At 46.9% G+C, this 12,380-nt stretch overlaps 1 non-coding gene across 1 annotated transcript; it reads right to left on the minus strand.

Annotated features, from left to right (window-relative positions):
* Positions 1-4,950: 4,950 nt before the first annotated feature.
* Positions 4,951-5,058, minus strand: LOC132228913 (U6 spliceosomal RNA). The gene has a single exon (XR_009451519.1). It is a non-coding gene; the product is annotated as a U6 spliceosomal RNA (small nuclear RNA).
* Between the last annotated feature and the right edge of the window lie 7,322 nt (positions 5,059-12,380).

The following is a 12,380-nucleotide window of genomic DNA, read 5'->3' on the forward strand; positions in this document are numbered from 1 at the left end:
TCAGGGCTATATGCAAATTAACTGCCAACTAAGATTGGCAGTTAACTGCCAACAAGATGGCGGTTAATTTGCATATGTAGGCACAATGCAGGGAGGCGAAAGGGAAAGCAGGAAGAAGCCCCCTGCCACTGACAGTGATCGGTCACCCAAGGGGGAGCTAAGAGCTGGAGGGCAGGGCAAAGGCGGCCCTGGGGCCGCCTTTGCCCTGCCCCCCAGCCATGATCGGAGAATCAGGTGCCTTTTCCACCCTGGCCAGTGATAGCAGGAAGTAGGGGTGGAGCCAGCGATGGGAGCTGGGCACGGTCGAAGCTGGCAGTCCCAGGAGCTAGGGGCCCCTTGCCTGGGCCTAAAGCGGAGCCCACGATCGCGGGGCCACTGCAGCTGTGGATCCCCACTGCCTGGGCCGAACGCCTCAGCCAGAGGCATCCTGCAGGGGCAGGGGCGGAGCCCACGTGATCGCGGCGCCCCCCGCTGCCACCGCAGGTCCCCGCTGCCCGGGCCAGACGCCTAGGCCAGAGGCATCAGGCCTGGGCTGGGGGCAGAACCAGTGATGGGGGGAAATGAGGGTCCCCTGCCCAGGCCTGACACCTCTGTCAGAGGCGTCAGGCCTGGGCAAGGGGCCGATCCTGCGATTGGACGGTGATGGGGGTCAACGCCTGAGGGTTTCCAGTATGTGAAAGGGAGCAGGCTGGGCTGAGGGACACTCCCCTCCCCCCCGCCCCACACCCAGTGCACGAATTTCGTGCACCAGGCCCCTAGTCAAATATAAATATAATTAGCAAACATTTTCTCCCATTCCATAGTTTGCCTTTTTACTCTGTTGATTCTTTTATTTCCTCTTCCTTCTTTTAAAAGTATTTACACCCACAGTATGCCCAGACCCTTCAGGTACAGGATTCAAAGGAAAAGCAGAAATCTTGGTCCAACCTTTTTCTGCTTATTTCTGACAGAATAGGTGGTCAAAGCCAGTCAGACCTGCATTAAACCCAGTCCCAACTACTCCCTTCGTAGCTGTGACTTTGGGCAAATCACTCTCTGAGCCTCATTGTCCTCCTCTGTAAAATCAGAACAATCATACTTCACAGGGTATCCTGGGGTTCAAAGGCTATCCTGATGAGATTATTAAAATGTATATAAGGATCCCTAGTGAGCGTTGGCCTGCGGACTGAAGGGTCCTGGGTTTGATTCTGGTCAAGGGCACGTACTTCTGTTGCAGGCTCCTCCCTGGCCTGGGCCCTGGTCGGGACTCACGCAGGAGGCAACCAATCGATGTGTTTCTCTCACATCGATATTTACCTCTCTGTCTTTCCCTCTCTCTTCCACTCTCTCTAAAAATCAATGGGAAAATATCCTCAGGTGAGGATTTAAAAAAAAATATATATGTAAGGAAACTGGTAACTACATTATTATCATAATAATAATTTAACATCATACCACATTATTATCAAGTTATAAAACTTAGGGTACAAAGGATTATGGGAGAAATGACCATAGATGCTGAGGAAGAAAACACCGATTATTGAGTTGTAAAGGCTACTTTCACTCTTTCTAGTTAAAGCCGACTATGTCTGCAAAGCCTCCAGGTAAGGGACAGCACCTTTTCTTCTTTGTGTTGCCAGTACCTCACCTGGAGTTGGGCACATGGTTAATGATTAACTCAGGTTTAACTAATGAATGAACAGAGAGAAGTTAAGCAAATGAATAATTGTTAATTGTTTCAATGATCAATTGATCGCCTCAGTAAACCAAGATTCCACCCCCTAGAAATGTCCTCTATTTTTATTGTGTATGAATTGTTGACTGACTGAGATCAGAAGCATCCCACAAGTAGTACAACACTGTACAAAATTAATGGAGCATTTCTGGTTTCTTTACTTATTTATTTTTCTTGCGCTTTTAATAATATCAGATGCCAGAAATCTGGGAAGGTGACAGGTAAAAACCCTAACATTCACCTTCCCCTTAAGCTCATTAGGTGTAAGTTGTCAGGGAATCAGGGAAAGGGAATGTGGGTAAGGAGCACAAAGGGGGTTCTGGTGATTTGTGGTCCTGGAAGTGGAGCCCCTGTGGGGGTGTTAGGTCTTGATGAATGTATGTATTGCTGGTTCCGGGAACAGGATGACCAGCCTTATGAAACTGGTCAATCGGTGATCAGGTCATGTCATCCCCGTGTTTCTCAGACCTAATGGATCCTGGTGGTGAGGCGTGTAAGTTCCGGGCTGGGTTAGAAGTCTCTTTGTTCTTGCCGGGTCATCTGAGAATAGATTGGCAAAGATTAAAACTTCGATAAAGCTCCTTCTTATTGAAGTTATAAGGAAACTAGTGGCCTGGTGCATGAAATTCATGCACATAAAAGGGGATTAATTAGAGGAAATATTTTAATATTGCTATTTGCCCTTTCTCTATAATAGAATTGTCAGAGATGAAAGAAAATTAATAAAATGTATATGAAAATCTTCCTCCTGTCAGAGTCTGGGGTGCACCATGGGACCCAGAGTCAAGTCCCCGCGCACAAACATGCGCCTCAAAATTGTGTGAGACCCAGACCAGGCCCCCCCCCCCCACCCCACAATTGGGCTAGATCCAGACCCAGCTGGTCCCACTCTTGTGAAGCCCCACCAGGTGGGGGGGGTGGGCACAGCCTCAGGTCCCCTGGCCTGGCGCCGGGGTGGAGGGTGTGGCCTCGGGTCCCCAGTCAAGCCCTGCTGGGCGGGGGGCGCGGCCTGAGTTCCCCCAGCCTGGTGCCGGGGCAGGGGACATGGCCTGAGGTCTCCCGTCAAGCCCCACGGGGGTGGGGGGGGCGCAGTCTCAGGTCCCTGCTGATTGCTCGTTAAGGCACTTTACGGGAACTCGGCCTTCGCTGTGACGGGTCAATTTGCATATTCCCTCTTTATTATTTAGGATGGGCAGCCATGTGATTGGTGGATTTGTAAATTGGTATGGTCTTGGAGGCCAATTTGACAGTACCTGGCACATGATTGTGGAGCCGTGTTCAGAGCAAGGGTCACTACCTGTGCAATAATCAGGTCCCGATCCCTTGGTGATTACTCCAGAGTCTTCCTTTGCTCTCACTTCCACTATTCATCAGTCCTCATATGCTTTCGAGCATGTCTGGTTTATAACAATAACTTGGAGATTAAGACATTCATATCTGGAAAACAAAATTTTTTTTGAAAAAATCAGCAATATTTTGAACAAAGTCATAAGAATAATAATTATTCTCAGTTCACTCAGTTCTGATAATTTGCCAGTATTTCCATGAATCTAGTTATTCCTTAGAGTTCTATAAATCTTTATCTACTTCAAAGACATGACTTGCTTAGAAGCCTGTTTCTAAGCTAAGGATTTAAGTAATAGGAGAGAGATTCTGGTTGGGTTTATTCAACAGGAAAATGATATATGAAAATAAGATGACTTTTTAAAATTTTAAGATATTTAAATATATATACATATAAAAAACTTGTTGGTTGACTTGCATGTATGTTATAGTTATTGTATTGGGCAAGTTCTAATCATAACAGAACTAAAGGAGTACTTGGTTGCTGATTGGGTGTGTTAAAGAGAATCTAGTCAATCCTATATAATAAAAGCCTAAAATGCAAATTGTCCCCTTGGGCGGTTGTTCGACCGCTCACTATGACATGCGCTGACCACCAGGGGTTGGTGCAGAACATGGTGGGCGTTGGCGATGCAGCACTGGCAGTGGGTGGCAATGGAGGCATTGTCAGCCCGGATGAGCCCCGACGAGAGCAGGACCGCAACAGGATGATGGAGCAGGTGAACAGGCAGCGCCAGGTCAAGGCGGGTGTGAGCAGAAGCCCATCACAGACAGTGACTAGTGGTGGCAGTGGGGCTGCCACCTGGCTCCCAGACACTGAGGGAGCCAGGCGGGGGGCCAGGCCCCAATCGATCACCCCACAGGCAGGATGGTGGAGCAGGTGAGGGGGCGGCGCCAGGCCAATGCAGGGTGCCAGGCAGGACTGTGGGGCTGCAAGGCTGGGGGCACGAGCTGGAGCTCAATCTCTGCAGGCCAACCCAAGGGACCCCGCCTGTGCACAAATTCATGCACTGGGCCTCTAGTAATATAATAATTATGTATGGTGTCAGATGGGTACTAGACTTATCGGGTTGGTCACCTAATAAATTATATAAATATCTAATACCTATATTGTACACCTGAAACTAATATAGTATTACTAGAGGCCCAGTGCATGAAATTTGTGCACTGGAGGGGTGTCCCTCATTCTAGCCTGCACCCTCTCCAATCTGGGAGCCCTCGGGGATGTCCAACTGCCGGTTAGGCCCGATCCCTGTGGGATAAATGATCGGGCCTAAACCGGCAGTCAGACATCCCTCTCACAATCCGGGGCTGCTGACTCCTAACCACTCGCCTGTCTGCCTGCCTGATTGTCCCTAACCGCTTCTGCCTGCCAGTCTGATCACCTCCTAACCACTCCCCTGACAGCCTGGTCACCCCCAACTGCCCTCCCATGCCAGCCCGATTGCCCCCAACTGTCCTCCCCTACCGCCCGTTCGCCCCAAACTGTCCTCCCCTGCCAACCTGATCGCCCACAACTTCCCTCCCCTGCTGGCCATCTTGTGAAGACATGGGGGTGGCCATCTTGTGATGACTTGAGGGCGTGAGGGCCACCTAGGCTTTTATTATTATAGATATGTCACCTGGAATTAAAAAATAAAAGACTATTAAAGAAAAAAACAAACAAGCTCAAAATGGAATCACTTTTGCCGAGTTCCACAAAGACTTAATACTTAACCTAACTGTAATTTCAGTCTTTCTCTGGAGTGGAATTTTAAACCCATCAGTCTGGAATTTCCTGATCATCACTAGTGAAATAATCTGCTTGTTAAGATCTCCTGCCTTCCCAGCCTAAGGGAAAGTGTCCTTACCTGAAATAATCCACTTTTAACTTCTTCTTCTTCTTTTTTTTTTTTTATGTGGAACGCTTCACGAATTTGCGTGTCATCCTTGCGAAGGTGCCATGCTAATCTTCTCTGTATTGTTCCCATTTTTAGTATATGTGCTGCCGAAGCGAGCATCACTTTTAACTTCTTAATCACACTGTCTTTCTGCCTATACAAACCTTCTGTTTTGTACAACTTGTCAGAGTACCTTTCTAGTTGCTAGATAGAATGCTAACTGATTCATGAATCACTTAATAAAGCCAATTAGATCTTCAAATTTATTGAGTTGACTTTTGTTCTTTAACAGGTATTGCACTGGCTGGTGTGGCTCAGTGGTTGAGTGTTGACCTATGAACCAGGAGGTCAAGATTCAATTCGCCGTCAGGGCACATGCTAGGGTTGCAGGCTAAATCCCCAGTGGGGGGCATGCAGGAGGCAGCTGACCAATAATTCTCTCTCATCACTGATGTTTCTATCTTTCTCCCTCTCTCTTCCTCTCTAAAATCAATAAAAAGATATTGCTGTCTGAAAGGTAAAATGCTAACCTAACCAACTTGAGTCATGGGCCCACCTTTGGACTAGCTGAGACAAGGAGAGTGAAATTATCCTAATTGATTTAGGCCAATCAGGGCCCACCCCTGTAGCTGGGAGTAGAAGTGGACGGGGAATGGAGGGGCTGTCAATACCATCCAGAAAGCAAAGCTGTCATGGTTGGGAGAGGGTGCAAAGAGAATTGAAGAGGCACCCACAGTGTCAACTACAGCCAATATTGTATTAGGAATTCATTATTTTGAGGACTTTTTAAAATGTAATTTTTATTCTTTCAGGCTCATTTCCTCTCCCCATCTTCAGCAGACTAACCAAACTGATTAGTTTTGCTGGTAACTTCAAATTGCTATTACCTGGCTCCCAGGCTCTTAGGAACAATTATCTACTAATTTAATGACACAATTTTTGCAAATCAAAACTATTTTATCGCTAGAGACACATATACTTAATGCTGAAAATGATGGTATAATATATTTTGCTTTGCCTCTTAATTAACCTATTTTAATCCTATGGACAAAGTCAAATGTTTGTGTCTAAAAATGTGTTGTTTTTTCCCAGCGATGTAAATTTTTACTGGGTGGTAGAGGGAGTGGATTTTATTTTTAGTGAACTAGTATTCTGAAAGGTTGCCACCTTAACCTGGAGTTACCTTGATTTTCCTGCCTCATCTGCTAGAATTATTAAAATTGTTTTTATATTTTTCAATTCTAGTTGACATTATTTTATACTAGAGGCCCGGTGCACAAAATTTGTGCACGGGGAGGGGGGAGGGTCCCTCAGCCCAGCCTGCACCCTCTTGCAATCCGGGACCCCTTGGGGGATGTCCGACTGCTGGTTTAGGCCCAATCCCTTAGGGCCTAAACCGGCAGTCAGACATCCCTCTCGCAATCTGGGACCGCTGGCTCCTAACTGCTCACTGGCCTGCCTGCCTAATCGCCCCTAACCACTCTTCCTGCCTGCCTCATTGCCCCTAACTACTCACTTGCCTGCCTCATCGCCCCTAACCGCCTCTGCCTCGGCCCCACCACAGCAGACATCCAGAAGGACATCCAGAATGATGTCCGTAAAGTTGTTCGGCTGTCTGGTCTAATTAGCGTATTATGCTTTTATTATTATAGATAAGTTTCAGGTTTATAGCATAGTGGTTAGACATTTATATAATTTATGAAGTGATCTCCCTGATAAGTCTAGTACACACCTGGCACCATACATACTTATTACAATATTATTGACTATATTCCCTATGCTGTACTGTTTTATAACTACCAATTTATACTTTAACACCTCATCTTTCTTACCCAACCCCCGACCGCCTTCCCATATGGCAATCATCAGTTTGTTCTCTGGATCTATGATTTGTTTCTGTTTTGTTTTTTTCATTTATTTTGTTTTTCAGATTCCACATATAAGTGAAATCATATAGTATTTGTTTCTCTGTCTGACTTACTTCACTTAGCATAATATCCTCTAGGTTCATCTATGTTGTTGCAAATGGCCAAATAATATTCCATTGTATAGTATGTAACCACATCTCTTTTTTTGTTTGTTTGTTCATCCTCACCCAAGGATATTTTTCCATTGCTTTTCAGAGAGAGTGAAAGGAAGGGAGGGAGAAGGGGGTGGGAAGAGAGAAATATTAATGTGAGAGAGACACACCAATTGGTTGCCTCCCGCACATGTCCTGATCGGGGCTGGGGATTGAACCTGCAATCCATGTGCTCACCTTTGGGAGTCAAACCTGCAACCCTTCAGTGTGCAGGCTGGTGTTCTAACCACTGAGAACACCAGCCAGGGCTGACCACTCTTCTTGATCCAATTGTCTATTAATGGGCACTTGTCTTGCTTCCATATGTTGGCTATTCTATATAATCAAAGGCTACTATGAAAATAGACCAAATGGTGGAACAACCGAACAACCAAACAACCGGTCGCTATAATGTGTGCCGACCACCAGGGGGTGTGCGCGGAACATAGCGGTCGTTGGCAGCAGGCGGCAGAGTGTGGAACATGACAGGTGTCAGCCATGGCGGGATGGTAGAGCAGGTGAGCGGGGGCGTCAGACCAAGGCGAGGCAGGGCACTGGTCGCTGTCATCAGGGTGAGCCTCTGATGGTTACTGAAAATTCTTTGCTCCCATGCGCCCGGTCCCACCTGGTGTTCACACCTGCTGCCAGAGTCGGCCCTGCTCACACCCGCTGCCGGTGCCTGGCACCAGTCCCAATCACTCAGCACCATCAGCGGGTGTGAGCAGCATCTGCCGGCCCCAATTGCCCCTGAGGGCTTCTCCACCTCCCCCTGCTCCTGAGGGGCGATCAAGGCAGCAGCAAGGCAGCAGCCACTGCTCACACCACTACTGGCGCCAGCCCCAATTGCTCCATGCAGTCAGTGCATGGGAGCGGCGGCGGCGGGAGCAGGTCTGCAGGCAGACAGAAGACCTGGGGCCTCGGTGGGAGGGGCCAGACAGGGGCACAGAGGATGGGCCAAGACCTGCCCCTGTGCCCACCGCAGCCTCTCAGCCCACAGTTCCTTTCAAGGTGCACAAATTCGTGCACTGGGCCCCTAGTTGTAAATAATGCTGCAGTGAACATAGGAGTGTATATATTTTTTTAAATTAGTGTTCTGGATTTCTCCGGCTTAACATCCATAAGTAAAATTGCTGGGTCATAAGGTAGTTGTATTTTTAATTTTTTGAGAAACCACCATACTGTTTTCCATAGTAGCTGTACCGATTTGCATCTCACCAACAGTGTAAGAGAGTTCACTTTTCTGCACATCCTCACCAACATTTGTTTGTTGATGATATCCATTCTAACAGGTGTGAAGTGATATCTCATTGTGGCTTTAATTTGATGATTAATGATGTTGAGCATCTTTTCATATGTGTATTCGCCATCTGTATGTCCTCTGGAGAAATGTCTATTCAGGTCCTTTGCCCATTTAAAAAATATATTTTTTATTGATTTCAAAGAGGAAGGGAGAGGGAAAGAGACATGGAAACATCAATGATGAGAGAGAATCATTGATCCACTGCCTCCTACATGCCTCCCCCTCCCCCCACTGGAGATTGAGCCCCCAACCCAGGCATATGCACTGACCTGGAATCTAACTGTGGCCACTTGGTTCATAGGTCAATGCTCAACCACTGAGCCAGGCCAATCTGGGCTGCCCATTTTTAAAATTGGATTGTTTTCTTTGGTCTTAATATGTAATCACAAGGGTTCTTAAAAGTGTAAGAGTGAGGTAGAAGGAGAGGGTCAAAGAGATGGGAGGATAGATGGAGGGTCGGAGATACTTACTATACTGTTGTCTTTGAAGTTAGTGGAAGGGGGCCACAAGCCAAGAAATGTGGGTGGCATCTGGAAGCTAGAAAAGGATTCTCCCCTAATGTTCCCAGAAAGAAATAACCCAACTGACACCTTAATTTTGGTTCAGTGAGATTAAAATGGGACTTGTAAAGCACTTTAAGATAACAAATATATTGTTTTAAGCCACTAAGTCTGTGGTAATTTGTTACAGCAGCAATGGAAAATGGACATGCATAGTATGTGTATTCTTTGTCAGGGTGCTCTCTCTCAGCAGAATGTCAATACGATTCACCCATTTTGTTGATTGTACCTGTAATTTGTTTCATTTTATTGCAGAGTAGTATTCTATTATATGAGCTTATCAATCTTATTTTTCTCTTCTCTTATTATTTCCAGTTTTAGACTACTATGATAAAGCTGCTATGAACACTTTTATATAATTTTGTTGTTGTTAATCCTCACCTGAGGATTTTTTCCCCCATTGATTTTTAGAGAGAGTGGAAGGCAAGAGGAGAGACACACAGAGAGAAATGTCAGTATGAGAGAGATATATATCACTTGGTTGCCTCCCTCACATGTCCTGACCAGGACTAGGGATCTAGCCTGCAACTGAGGTATGTGCTCTTGACAAGAATTGAACCGGATACCCTTCATTCCTTGGGCCAATGCTCTAACCACTGAGCCAAACCAGCTAGGACTATATAGTCTTTTTTAGGGGTTCTGTATATGTGAACACCCATGACGAGAATGGTTATGTGGTGGGCAGTTAGACAGACATGAGCAGAGCAAGGACAATGGGCCAGGCACAGAAGTCGCCGGGTTGGAAAGCCCCAGGTGCCTAACAATGGACATGGTAGTGTGGGACCTGAGTCTCAGGGTGACCTCCCCCCTGACCTTGCATATTGCTGGCTATTCACTTTAGAGCCCCTGGCCTTTCCTCCCTAGAGATAATATCTAGGACTCAGTTGCATGTCAGCTCCAGGCCCAGAAAATCAGCAAAACCAGAGAAGCTACTTCACAGCTGTCCTCAGGAACAGCTGCATTCAATAACACCCAGTCAGTGGAGACCTAGACCCCAAAAGGACACACTTGGAAAGCTGCTGAATATTCTATTGAGATCTTCCCCTGGGACCTCCCCTAAAATCTCCACCCTTAAAACCTTAGGAAGAAAGACCCAGGACCTCTCCTTCCTTGGAAGAGCCCTTCCCTCTACTCTCTTCCTCCCCCATCCCCCTAGGTGCATCACCTTTACCTTCCTCACTTACAAGCACCATGGGCTCTCCCTTTGCCTCTATAACTTGTTTCCTAAGCCCCTCGGGGGATGTCTACCTGCCAGCTTAGGCCTGCTCCCCAGGGGATTGGGCCTAAGCTGGCAGTCAGACATCCCTCTGGCAGCCTGGGAGCCCTCGGAGGATGTCCAACTGACAGCTTAGGCTCGCTCCCTATGAGGAACAGGCTTAAGCCACAGTTGGACATTCTTAGCACTGCTGAGGAGGCGGGAGAGGCTCATGCCACTGCTGCTGCACTCGCAGCCATCAGCCAGGCTTGTGGCTGAGCAGAGCTCCTCCTGTGGGAGCGTACTGAACACCATGCACAGCTCTTTCATTGAGTGTTTCCCCCTGGGGGTTAGTGTGAGTGATAGCAATCAGTCGTTCCACTGTTAGGGTCAATTTGCATATTACCCTTTTATTATATAGGATTATTGACTATGTTCCCTGAGCTGTATGCTACAACTCCATGGCTTATTTATTTAATTTTTATTTTATTTATTAATCCTCATCAGAGGATATTTTCCCATTGATTTTTAGAGAGAGTGGACGAGAGAGGGAAAGACAGAGAGAAACATCGATCGGTTGCCTCCTACACTCGCCCTGACCAGGGATTGGGCCGGGGGGCGGGGAGCCTGCAATTGAGGTACGAGTCCTTGATGGGAATCGAACTTGGGACCCTTTGGTCTGCAGGTGGATGCTCTATCGACTGAGCCAAACCGGCTAGGGCGTGGCTTATTTACTTTATAACTGGAAGTTTATACCTCTTACTTCCCCGTTACCTTTTCACCCATTCCTCCCTCCCCCAATGTGTTATTTTTAAGTGCTGTGATCAAGCCTTTCACAGGCTCTTGTGGAAAAAAGAGGAAAGACCACCTGGAGGGTGCAGACCTGGGAAGGTTTCTGGGAGAATGGAGTGTCCTAATTAATGAGAACAGCAAGTCCAAAGTCCAGAGGCAGGAACTCATGGTCATGGTTGAGGACCGACAAAACCTGATGAGTAATCAAGAATAGCAAACCTCGGCCTTCTCAAAGATACAGCCTGAAGACACTAGGAAGAGGGAGCCCTTGAAACATGGCCAGGTGTTTGTGGCGGAAACCTCTCAATAGGGACCAATCAACATACAAACATACTGAAATTCTTTCGATTCCTCCAAACCCACCGCCCCTTTTTGCACAAGTAGTTCCCTCTACCTGGAATGCTCTTTCCTTCCTTTTCTACACCCCATCCAAAAATTTCTCTTTGCTTGGCTACTGACCCTTTAGATTTCAGCCTAACATCATTTCCTTTTGGAAGTCTTTCTGAGCCCTGCCTGTCTCCTCTACCCCCAAACTTTAGGAGATGTTTCTGCTTTGTACAACTATATAGTCCCTCAGACTTTCCCCAATGGACTCTAGATGTTGTTGTAATTGTTTATTGAGCTGACTGACTTCCCTGATAGACTATGTAGTAGCAAACTCAATAGGATTATTATCTCCACATTACAGCTGGGCTCTGAGGAACACTGTAGAGTAATGCCTCAATTCCTCATCTGTCAGATAGGAATAACAACAGTACTTACTGGGTTGTTGTGAGGACTGAATGAGTTAGTACGAACAGGTGCTCGGAACTTTCACTGGGTGATCTCATACCTGTCTCTTCTGACTTTCTCCTCATAGTGTTTCTCATTTCAGCGAATGGTAATGCCATCCTGCCGGGGTCGTTCTCAGCATCTAGAAGGGTTCAGGAATCTGGAAAAGGGGCTGTGCTCAAATGAAAGAAGAGGCTAGAGAAGAAATATGAATTTGGAAGGCATTTTGGAGGGCCAGACGGAAACTTAGTTCTAGTGACTACGCTCCTGGAATCTCCGCACCCAGGGCTTTTTATTCACACATTTTGCCATCTAGCAAAGCAGGTATACATATCAAAGGTAAGGCCTGGTAAACAATAAAAAGATCATCAGGTTGGGGGAACTTCCTTCGCTGTTCCAGCAGCAGGTAATAACATGCAGATTTTCAGCCCTGCTGTAGGTGTCCAACATTTTGATGGACCTCCTGCATTTATTATGCTAACTACTGTTCCCAGCCTCCAGCACCATCCTTCCAATTTCTTGAGGCAAAGCTTTGGAGGCATCCTTAATGCCTCCCCCTCTCTCACATCCCTCATTCAGTCCATTAGCACATCCAGCCTGTCAGCTCTACTTTCAAACATAAACATTCAGAGTCCAGCCTCTTCCCATCACTTCCTCTGCAACCACCCTGCTCTGGATCACCTTCCCTCTCATCTGGGTTATTGTAAAAGCCTCCTTTCCAGCCTTTCCCATTAAACCCTAAGTCAGGGGGGCCATTCCTCTGCT

This window comes from Myotis daubentonii, chromosome 2, assembly GCF_963259705.1.
Source record: "Myotis daubentonii chromosome 2, mMyoDau2.1, whole genome shotgun sequence".
In the NCBI taxonomy this organism is placed as follows: Eukaryota; Metazoa; Chordata; class Mammalia; order Chiroptera; family Vespertilionidae; genus Myotis; species Myotis daubentonii.